General features: G+C 46.2%; 1 long non-coding RNA gene across 1 annotated transcript; it reads left to right on the forward strand.

The window, feature by feature from the left end:
- The first annotated feature begins 992 nt into the window (after positions 1-992).
- On the forward strand, positions 993-3,154 carry LOC128146259 (uncharacterized). Its single transcript, XR_008236718.1, has 3 exons — positions 993-1,066; positions 2,054-2,187; positions 2,983-3,154. It is a non-coding gene; the product is annotated as an uncharacterized LOC128146259 (long non-coding RNA).
- The last annotated feature ends 1,520 nt before the right edge of the window (positions 3,155-4,674 follow it).

Here is a 4,674-nt window from a genome sequence, read left to right on the forward strand (position 1 = left end):
TCTGTCTTCTGTGCTTAGACCTTCCTCGGGTCTCGATGTCCTCGTCACGCTTGGCGCCGGAGGAGCGTGGCATGCGCTTTGGGCGCCGTCCCTGGGGTCTCGAATGCTCGTACTCATCAGCCCGGTGCCAATCAGGTGCTTCTTTTCTTGCGTTCGGAGCTCTAAAGCGTGGATTGGTCTCGGCAGCTTCCGGTCGGTCCTCTCTTGCGGCGTTCTTCCGGGCTGCGTCGGCAGCTCCGCTCTCTTGCCGTCCATTTTCTCGGACTGGGACTTCTTCCCCGCATCCTGACGTCCTTAGGTCTCAGACGCCAGGCTTCTGGCGCATCCGTCATCTGGGTTTTGACAGTGCCATGTTGTAAGGGCCGTTACGTTCAACTCCTCGGGGTCTGCCGTATTGCTTCCCAGCCTCACGGTTGCGGGCCCCGTAGGTCGTCTTGCCCGACGGCGCCTCCCGTCCAGAGGTCATTCTTCTTGCTGAGAGTTTTCTCTCTCTTTGAATCGCCTCGTTGGTAGCGTTCCACGTGGCAAGGTTCTGCGCACAGGCGTGTTTGGCTTGGAGCTGCTCTGCCCAGGGATGTAGAGTCAGGGGTAGGTGGAACAGCGATAAGAGTCTATGGGTGAAATGTTGATGTGCCTAGACCGTCCAGGTGAGGGTTGTACAGTCATCTCGGCTCGAGTAGCCGTTGGCAGGCTGTGTGGGCAGCCGTGCCGATAGTGTTTTACGGAGACGATTGGAGCCGTGTGGCAGGGGTTGTTGAGGGGTAGTGAAGCGGATTTGAATCTCTAAGGTGTTAAGTCTCGCATGTGATGGGCTTAATGTTTCGCCCTGGTTTTTTTTTGGTTGGTGTTTTGGGTTTTTTTTTGTTTGTTTGTTTTCTTTTTAAATGGCACGCTGTAGTTGGACTCCAGATGGTCTTCGTAGATGGAATCAAGACCTCTGGAGTTGTTAAGGTCTTGCTCTGCATCCAGGTGACTCGTTGAATATGTTTGTTTTTTTTTTTAGATGCGGAGGAACAAGATGTGTGCCACAGAGCAACAGGGGAAGGCAGCGGAGTGCCGTAAGGAGGTGGGTCCGCGAGTGGAGTCGGAGGGAAGATGCGGCCGGTGGCTCTATGAGATTGCTGTGCTTTGCGGGTTTTTTTGCTTTGCATTGATCTGTATTTGCCTTTGTCTTGCGTTGTTTTGCTCTGTATTTGTATTGACTGCCACGTGAGACTGTCTCGGTTTGTATGACCTTTATTGTGTTTTTTTCTGACATTGTAGTGCTCTGTGCTTGTATTGACTGTCATCTGAGACTGTCTTGCATTGTATTGCTCGATATTGGTTTGCGTTGTAGTGTTTTGTACTTGCATTGTTTGCCATCTGAGACTGTCTCGCTTTGCATGGCCCTGCATTGTGTTTTGTATTGCAGTGCTCTGTACTTGTATTGAGTGCCATCTGAGACTGCCTTGCATTCTATGGGTCTGTATTGGTTTTGTATTGTTTTGGTCTGCACTCGTATTGACTGTCATCTGAGAGTCTCTTGCATTGGCCCTGTCCTGTTTTGTCTGGTATGGCAGTGCTCTGAGATTTTTGTCTTGACTGAGATAAGAGTACTGCCTTGTATGGCATTATATTTGCATGCGAATTGCATGGCTCTATGTTTGTGTGTGTATCGTATGTCATTGTAGAGACAGCATAGAAAGCTTAATGACTTTGGGTTCTTTGCATGCAAGGAGTTGAGTGGATCGCAATTGGACTGTGAACTAGCATAGAGTAAGGTAGTAACTGGGCAATGGTGTTTATATTGTTTATGCGGATGCTTTGTGGCAAGCCTCTAGAAATGGTCAAGGCCTCGAGGTCCGAGTAGCAGCGTGACGGGCCTCGGAGCGATCGGTAACTTTGGGACAGCTCTGTGTTTGTGATGCTCTGTTTTTTCAAGTGCCATGGAGGACACTGACTGTGAGAATGTGTTATTTTTGGAATAGGTGGGAAGCAGGGGAGGGGAGCGGTGGAGGACTTCTCTCTCAAGGATGAAGTGTCTAATAAAAAGCTTTGTGTGTTGTTTTTGCAGGCGATGACAGGGCACGAGGTGCTTGAAGGAACCTTGTGTTTAGGTGACATGGCTGCTACGGAGATTGGACTGTGACATGTGGCACTGTGAAAGCTAAGTATCGGGTTGAAAATGCACGGATGGTGGAGATGATGGTGTGTGTTGAAACATTGGTGTAATGGAAGGGTAGTTTGTGGGGAGTTTGGAAGGAGGTTGGGCTCGGGCCAGGGTTTTTGCAGGTAGGGCAATTTTTGAGTCCCCCGGTGCCGCAGGCACGGGGTGATGGCCCTTTGATGGTGGTGGGCAGCTGCATGGATGATTTGAGAGTGAGGGCTGGCATGTATGTGATCTGAATGAGTGGTGTGTTGTGAACATGTGTAACCTTGTAGGGTTATGTGGTTTAGCCTTTTTATGTTTTTTCTTTTCAGGTTGGACGTAGAGTTGAGATGTTTTTCAGGGAATTAGAGAGGAAAAAAAAATTAGAATAAAAAAACCCCAGCTGCGATATAGGTTGGTTTTTGGTGTCGTCCCACCCCGTTCCGTGCCCCCCCCCCCCTTTTTTTTTTTTTATCCCCTGGTCCTAGCCGCTCCATGAGGCGATGCTGATCGCCAATGTTCGGACCGGGGTCCGGCTCAGGCCAGGGTTTTCACAGGCAGGGCGATTTTTTTCAAGGCTCCCGGGAATGGTGTTCCCATGGAGCGCTGCCCTGGAATGTGGTAATTGCCACTTAGCACAGGGAATTATTTTGTTCAGCGGATGGTCTTTGGAAGAGAGTTGAGGATTTTGCGGGGGGGGCGGGGGTTGGAGTAGATAGCCAGCATTGAGTAGGCCAGGGTTGTGAAGTGGGTGAGTGTAACTGTATTTTTCTGTGGTGGGTTTCTCAAATCTTTGAGTGGTCTTTGTAGTTTGTGATGTAATGATATTTTTCAATTTTTATTTTTGTGCCTAGGTGTGGAAGTGGACAGTCTGTCAAGATGAGCAGAGCTCACTCGTTTTCAGCTTGGGAACAGGGATCGTGGAGGTAACGTCACCTCGGGGAGGAAAACCCCTGGACGTGAAGCGACAGACGTAATGGGAGCGAGGAATGTGGAAAAGACCACTCCGTAGAGAATTGCAGGCACTATATAGTGGCAATTCTTGTTAAGGTAATGCTAAAGTTTTGGAGTTTAAATGTATTTGTAAAAATAATGATTAAAAGAGGAATGAAACTAACAGTGGCAAATATTTGACCAATGCGGCCATAACTCTTTTCTATACATTGTAGTAAAAGTACATTGTAGAATTGGACTGTAAATACTGACACAGCTGAATGTACGTGGAGTCAGTAATGGACCAAATGAAACAAAAATAAAATGAAAAAAAGGCAGGTAATGAGGTCTCCTTGTGAGAGTCACAGTACTAATGGCAATCACAAAGGCAAGTGCAGAGCGAAGCATGTGTGTTTAGTGCCCATAGGTCAACTTAGCTGTTTAAGTAAGTGAAAGTGTTCATTAGAATTAGGCATCCAAGGGAGAGTTGTAGATACCTCGAGGTAAATGTAGCTGCGGATGGGTTAATAGAAAGGGTGTGCATTACTGGCTCTAGTAATTGCACAACTTTGAAATTGGTGCTGTAGCTACGTAACTGTGAAATGGGCTCGGGTACTGTGTAACTTTGAAATTTGCTAGTGCATGGTGTGCTGCTGAAATGGGCTCGGCTACAGTGTAACTTTGAAATGGGCTCGGCACTGTGCGGCGCCAAAATTGGCTCGGGCGCGGAGCTGAAATGGGCTCGGGTAGTGTGTAACTCTGAAATGGGCTTGGTTACTGGATAATATGGGTATAATATCTGGGGTTTTTTTCATTCTGTATCTCACTGTTCCCGTTCTTCTTCCTGTTCTTCTCTTTCTCTGACCCTTTGTGGTGCTCCCTACTCTTTTTATTCATGTCTTCTATTTCTCTGCAGGGGTCCTAATACCTCTCTCTATGCAACCTCCTGTGTTTCTCACAGTCCCTCTCTATCTCTTGTCATTAATCTCATCTGTCACTCTGTCTTACTTCCTGTCCCATTGTATCATGTTGTATCTGTTCCTCCTGCTTTTTTCTCTCCATCTGTCCAGATCCCTGTTCCTTTTTTCTTCTGCTGCTGTCCCTCTGCACTGCTTCCTCTTGCTATCTTTTGTTGGAAAAACTGTGTGGTAAAAAACGTGTTGGAAAAACTGTGTGGTAAAAAAAATTGTAAAAAAACTGTGTTGTAAAAAACATGTTGGAAAAACACGTGGTGTAAAAAAACATATGAAACTTTAGGGTTGCTACTCTAAAACTGTATTGAAAAATGGTATTGTAAAACTTTAAGGTTGCTACTGTAAAACTGTATTGTAAAACTATTGTAAAACTTTGAAGTTGCTGTTGGAAAAAAACGTGTTGGAAAAAACGTGTTGGAAAAAACGTGTTGGAAAAAACGTGTTGGAAAAAACGTGTTGGAAAAAACGTGTTGGAAAAAACGTGTTGGAAAAAACGTGTTGGAAAAAACGTGTGTGGTGAAAAAAATTGTAAACAAACAGCGGCGTAAAAAACGTGTCGGAAAAATGGCGGCGTAAAAAACGTGTTGTGAAACTTTAGGGTTGCTATTGTAAAACTGTGCTGTAAAAGTATTGTAAAAC

The sequence above is a fragment of the Harpia harpyja genome, chromosome 9 (genome assembly GCF_026419915.1).
Source record: "Harpia harpyja isolate bHarHar1 chromosome 9, bHarHar1 primary haplotype, whole genome shotgun sequence".
NCBI lineage: Eukaryota > Metazoa > Chordata > Aves > Accipitriformes > Accipitridae > Harpia > Harpia harpyja.